The sequence below is a fragment of the Ailuropoda melanoleuca genome, chromosome 6 (genome assembly GCF_002007445.2).
Source record: "Ailuropoda melanoleuca isolate Jingjing chromosome 6, ASM200744v2, whole genome shotgun sequence".
In the NCBI taxonomy this organism is placed as follows: Eukaryota; Metazoa; Chordata; class Mammalia; order Carnivora; family Ursidae; genus Ailuropoda; species Ailuropoda melanoleuca.
The window spans coordinates 112,953,592-112,960,553 of record NC_048223.1 but is presented as its reverse complement, the minus strand read 5'-3'; the positions used below and the strand labels follow the sequence as shown (position 1 = coordinate 112,960,553).

Genomic DNA, 6,962 nt, shown 5'->3' with positions numbered 1-6,962 from the left:
CCTGGGGGAGCTGACTCAGGTGGGCAGATGGCCTATCTGTGGGCCAGGGAGTCCCTCAGAGCCCCGTTCTGGCCTGTGGCTGTCTCATCTGACATCTAGGAAGGAGATCTCATCGTCCCAAGACAATCAGGGGTAAAGTTAACCGCGTCCAGACCCCTAAGAGAAAGGCCGTTTCGGGGTGCCCAGGGGAGAGGGGAAACAGCAATGCCTCTGAAGACTCACCCCACCTGCCTAGGAAAACAGTGACGTCCAGGGACCCGCAGGCCAGAGCAGCCCAGATGATGGATGGCAGCTGAGCCCCACACAAGGCACTGCTACCCTGCTCTTTGTGACACCTTGGATTTTAGGATGTCCTGGCAGATTGTCTCTCAGATAAAGGAAAACGTGGTGTTACCAAATGTATGAGGATAGAGGGTTTGGGTCTAATGAGGGTGTCAAGTGTGATGCAAAATGGCTTTTTTTTTTTTCCCTCTAAACCCGTTTGGCAAGTTGGAGTGGACATCTGATGTTGCTACCAGCTGCCATCAATTCCCTTTCTTCTCATCATAGCATCCTGGGTTTTCCTGTGGGGAGCTCTCCCCTGCCCCACTCCTAGACTCCAGGTTTGAGGGAGGCTCACTCTCTTCACTGGCTCCGGGGGTGGGCACATGACCAGGGCCGACCAATCCCTCCGCTTCATACTCTGGAGGCGGGATCATTTCAGAGGTGGGTATGACTCTTTAGCCAAACCGAAAGAGAGTCAATCCTGAGGTTTTGCTGGAACTGGGGGATGACGCACTCTCCTTCTGCAGGGGCTGCTAAGCTCGGAGCCCCTCGGCCTGGAATTGCTAATGGCTGTGTTGCCCCTACATGAGGAGAACCAGCTGAGACTGAAAGCAGCCCAGAGAAAAGCAGAAAAAGGAGATGGCGTGACAAAGATTTCTGGTGACATCTTTTGAGTGGCTGGATTCAACTGTGAATTTTTCTAATAATGTGAGTTAATACATTTCATTTGGTGTTTTTGCAAATTCGAGTAGAGTTACTGTTTCTTAGTCTCGAAAGCCTCCTAATATAGAAACATTCTCCAACTATTTTATCAGTAAACTGGGAGCTGAAGATACAATGGAAAATTTCATTTGAAATGTATTTGATACGAAGTATCCATCAGACTTGTTTTGTGTCGTAGATATTAAAGATGTAAGAGAAAATGTGCTGTGCCTACACTATATCATGGAAAAAATCAACAAATATAAACAAATACACTTCATCATACTATCCAGTAAATCCCAGAGACCTACTTCTCTGGAGTCAGAAAGATCTGGGTTTGAATTCTCGCTTTGCCAATTATCTTGGACAACTGCCATTACTGTCACGGGCCTCAGTTTACTCATCTGTAATACAGTGGTAACAAGAGTAGCTCCGTCATCGGGTCATTAGGGAGGATTGTCTGAAATAATAAGAATATTGGGCCTTATCACAGTACCATGAGACAGAAGCTGAAGGGAGGGGAGATTAAGTAGGTCGTTCAAGATCAGCTAACTAGTTCGTGGCAGAGCTGGGATTTGAACTTGGGCAATGTGGCTCAGAGCTTCCCCTCCTGACCACCATGTGTATCATCTCTTGAACCTAAAAGAGCTTGAGTGACTTGACCGAGGTCACACCTCATGATATTGTGCACAAAGTGCTTATCATGGGGTCTGATGCCAACACATGTTAAGAGAATGCCCAGCAAGGAGAGTGTTAACCAGCTGGTTATGTTTCCGGACGGGGTCGCGTCTGGAGTAATGGGCAGATGCAGGAGTGGAGTTTAGGAGGCCTGGTTTAGATTTTCCTCTGCCACTAACCTGACACGTGACCTTAGGCAAGTCACTTGCTTTCTTGGGCTTTGGTTTCTCATATGTAAATTGAGGGGATTGAGGGGGCGCCTGGGTGGCTCAGTCTGTTAAGCGTCCGACTCTTAATTTCAGCTCCGGTCATGATCTCAGGGTCGTGAGATTGAGCCCTGCATTGGGCTCCACACTGGCCATGGGGCCTGCTTTGGATTCTCTCTTCCTCACCCTCTACCCCTCCCCTACTCACTCTTTCTTTCTCTCTCTAAAAAAAAAAAAATGAGGATTGAAATTGTTCTCCACCCACTATAACCATCTCCTGGTATGGGGTTTGGAGCCATTCAACAACCAAGGAGACTGAGGCCACATGAACGGCTTGGCATGGAGTTGTAGGTGAGGTGGCTGGGTTAGAGACCCCATCTCCCTGCCAGCCAGCCTGAAGGTGTGGGTCCAGGCCCTCATCCTCCCTGCTCTACACTGCTTGCAGCTTGGAGCTTCTCTCCCAAGTTTTCCATATTTCTCTCCCTTCGTCCACTTCTCAGGTCAAGGAAGAAAAATGTGACTGAAATTGGTCATCTTGGACCCAGAGCTGAGAAAGCCCATCTTCTCACACGTTGACTCCATGGCAGACTCCCAGCCTCTTCCCCAGGCTTTTATCACAACTGAACATGCTTCCCGAATGGCAACAAACTCTCCCAGGAAAAAGTAAGTGTTTTGATGAGTTAAGTGTAAGTGAATCAAAACCATATGGATGAAATTTTCCCTGAAATCCACTCAGGATGGACCATGAGGGACAAATGCTTTGGGACAGTAGGGGCTGCAACTAGGGTCTGACTTAGAACTTCCTCTCCGCTCCTCAGCACCAGGGGCATTTGCTCCATGGCCTGTACAACCCCAAAGTCTCAGACCCCCTAACTCGTGCTGTCTTTAACAAATGAACAGATAATCTTAGGATAGAACTTAATAAGACTTTGGGGTAAAAATTCAACTAACCAAGGGCATCTTGTTTTGGCTGCTTTGTGACGAGAGTCTCCCTGAAAGTGGCAAACTTGTTCAAGGTGGTAGATAACCTTCAAAAGTGAATTTGTTCCTTCGTTCAAAGGACACGCATTGAGTACCTAGTGTGTGTCAAAAACTGCAATGTAGTGGGAAGCAAAGAAGAATAAAGTAGGGTCCCAATGTCTCTGTCCCCTCTACCTCTGTCATGATGTCATTTACCCTGCTGCTATTTCTCAGTAGGTCTTGGTTGCTTTCAATGATACTAAGCTCTCTGCCGAGAGGCTTTCAAACTGGTTTGGGAGTATTTTCTCAAGGTGTTGGTTGAAATTGGAAATACACCGAATGGAAGTTTCTCTACTTTTACCCCGCAATGTACGGCTTGTTTCTCAGACCTCATCTTCTCCTACCAGAATACCAAGGCGGATTCTCAGTCGGCATCCTGTTTGTCCCCTTTCAACACATCCTCCCCCCAACCACCAGAAAAATCTGGTTCCACCTCAAATCTGACCACGTCATTTTACTGTTCACAGTCAGAGCTATCCAGCGCCTACTCAGTTAAGGACAAGCTCTAAGCATGGTAGGCAAGGCCCTCTACAGGATTTGGCCCTTACTTAACTCTCAAGCCTCTTTGGAAACATATCCTCTGTTCTTGGATTCGAAGAATTAGTATGACTAATATGTCCCTAAAATCCCAAGTGATCTCAGATTTAATGCAATCCACATTAAAATTCCAATGGCATTTTTCACAGAAATAGGAAAACTATCCTAGAATTCATCTGGAATCAAAAAAGATCCTGAATCACCAGATCTTGAGGAAGAAGCACAAAGTTGGAAGCATTACATTAACTGATTTCAAACTATATTACAAAGCTCTAGTAATCAAAACAGTATGGCACTGGCATAAAGACAGGCACGTAGACCAATGGAACAGAACAGAAAAAGCCCAGGAAGTAACCCGGGCATACACAATCCAGTAATCTTTGACAAGGGAGCCAAGAACACACAGCAGGGAAAGAGTTGTCTCCTCAATAAATGGGTCTGGGAAAACTGGATCTGCCCATGCAAAAAAAATGAAAGTGGATCCCATCATATAACATTCACAAACGTTAATTCAGAATAAAGACTTCAATGTGAGACCTGAAATTATGAAACTCTTAAAAGAAAACATTGGGGAAGAGCTCCTTGATATTGGTCTTGGCTATGATTTTTTGAATAAGACATTGAAAGGATAGGCAACAAAAGCTAAAATAAACAAGTGGGACCACATCAAACTAAGATACTACACAGCAAAGGAAACAATCAGTGAATTGAAAACACAGGCCACAGAATGGGAAAAAAATATTTGCAAACCAAATATCTGATCATATATCCAAAATATACAATATCCAAAATATATAAGGAACTTATACAACTCAATAGTAAAAATGCGAATAGTAAAAATAGTAAATAGTAAAAAAACATAGTAAAAAAAACATTTATAAATGAGCAAAGGACCTGAATAAACATTGTGCCAAAGAAGACAAACACATGGCCAATAGATAATGGAAAGATACTTAACATCACTAACCAAGTGCAAGCAGATGCAGGCCCAAACCACAATGAGATACCACCCCATCCCTGTTTAGGACAGCTATTCTCAAAAAGGCAAGAGATAACAAATGTTGGCAAGGGCATGGAGAAAAGGGAACACTTATACACTGTTGGTGAGAATGTAAAATGGTACAGCCATTATGGAAAACAGTATAACAGTTCCTCAAAAAATTAAAAATAGAACTGCCATATGATCCAACAATCCCACTCCTGGGCATACATCCAAAGGAAACAAACTCAGTATCTCGAGGAGATAATCTGCACTCCCATGTTCACTGTAGCATTATTCACAATAGCCAACATATTGAAAGAACCTAAATGTTCTTTGACAGATGAATGGATAAAGAAAATGTGAGATATAGAGAGAGAGACATGCATATATGTATATATACATATACAATGGAATATTATTCAGCCATACAAAAGAAGGAAATTCTGACATTTGCAGCAACATGAATGAACCTGGAGGGCATTGTGCTAAGTGAAATAAGCCAGACAGAGAAGAACAAATATGGTATTTGAAACTTACATGTGGAATTTGAAAAAAAAAAAAGATCAATTTTATAGAAACAGAGATTAAAACAGTGGTTGCCAGGGGCTGGGCAGAGGGGGAAATGGGGAGATGTAGGTCAAAGTTTACAGACTTTCAGTTTTAAGATGAATAATCTCTGAGGATCTAATGTACAGCATCGCAACTATATAGTTAATAATATATCGAATACGTGAAATTTGCTCGGAGTAGATCTTAAGTGTTCTCACCACAAAAAAAAAAAAGTTAACTATGTGAGGTGATAAGTGTGTTAATTATCTTGATCTCAGTAATCATTCCACAATGTATATGCCTACCAAATCATCACGTATATTTCAAATGTATACAATTACATTTGTCAATTATTCCTCAAAAAAGCTGGGCAGGGGTGAAGGATACAGGAAATGTCTCTGTATTATCTGTTTAATTAAAAAAATTTACTGTCACAAACCAAACAGTTTTTATAACCTTTTATATCATCTTCTAAGAACATTGCTCTTTTTGCTCTTATGAAAGTCTCTGGTGCACTTTTTTGGGGGAGGGGGAGGGGCAGAGGGAGAGGGAAAGAGAACCTTTTTTTTTTTTAAACATTTTATTTATGTATTTGTGAGAGAAAGAGCACAAGTGGAGTAGGTGGGGCGCAGCAGAGGCAGAGGGAGAAGCAGACTCCCTGCTGAACAGGGAGCCTGACGCAGGGCTCGATCCCAGGACCCTGAGATCATGACCTGAGCTGAAATCAGAAGTGGGACACTTAACCTACAGAGCCACATGGGCGCCCCACTGCTTCACTTTTTAATCACATGCGCTATGTTCTTACTCTTAGGACCCACAGGATGTTTCCTACGTTAATGTAAGTTACATAACTTTACAACGAGGAAATTGAATGTCGCACGCATGTGTTACCACACGGGGGGCGAGAGTAGCACGTAGCGTTGGACCCGAGACTGTGAGAAGTACAACACAAAGACAAAAGCAGCATGGCATTTTGCCTGGACTTGACTATGACTCTGCTTGACTGTGTGGGAGCTGGGGCTGAAGAAGGAAGGTGGGTGTGGGACTCCCAGGGGTCCCTCTTATCGGGGACGCGGCTCACAAAGCCACATGGTGTCTCCCGCCCACCTGAAGCGGCCAGTCACGACTTCTGGTCATAGAGGCACTTGTGATTTGGGAACCGAGTGAGATCCATGAGGTGTGGGCTGTGGTGACTGAGAAGGCACATCAGAGCAAATCTGTGTAATTATTTTTATTTTTCCCAAGGACAAGAATGGTGGCGAAGAAATGATCGAACCAAGCTAGAAGCAACCTGAGGGCTTCAGGCGTCTCTCCCCAACTTAGGGCCTTACCTACTTGAGAGACTGAAAATACAAAAGCACAATGACCACAAGTAAGAAGAGAACTTCGACCCACGACCCGCAGCGCCCCCTTATCTGCCCCCAACAGCCCAGGAGGCCAGGCCGCTATTTCTAGCGGCAGTCCAGGGAGCTAAACAGGAACGTCTGTAACCGTCAGCCCCGAATAGCCAGGACTCGGATAATAACTGACAGCCTCCCTAGTTGTCTTCCCTGATTCCAACTTAGGACCAACCAGAGAAAGCCAAATATGTACCGGAACCAACCACACGGGACACTCCCTTCCTAGGACACTCTGCTTCTCCCACCTCCAGCTTCCCCAGGCCAAAGGCCTCCAGGCAGCACCCCCCCCCACCTCCAGCTTCTCTTTCCCACTGGAAAGCTTCCTCCGTCCTGCTTGCCTTTGAGTCTCCGCCAAATGCAAGTGATTCCCTGGCTCTGGCAAGCTCTGATTAAATAGCCTTTACATTTTTCATTTGGTTGGTCTTCATTTCCACACACCTTTCTAGATATTCACGGAATGAAGGATTCCAAGCAACCAATGGTACCCACTTCCCTGATTCTCTCTCCCGCAGCACCAGTTGACCAACAGATGACTATCAGCTGCTCCCTCCTCTTTGCCCTGTAACTGGAGGTTGGTTCACCGACCGCACCCCTGGTGCATGCCATGACGTTTCCTGACGTCAA

General features: G+C 44.8%; 1 long non-coding RNA gene across 1 annotated transcript; it reads left to right on the top strand.

Moving 5' to 3' along the window:
* The first annotated feature begins 827 nt into the window (after positions 1 to 827).
* Positions 828 to 6,718, top strand: LOC109490576. The gene is made up of 3 exons (XR_002143901.2): positions 828 to 972; positions 2,351 to 2,513; positions 6,184 to 6,718. It is a non-coding gene; the product is annotated as an uncharacterized LOC109490576 (long non-coding RNA).
* Positions 6,719 to 6,962: the final 244 nt, after the last annotated feature.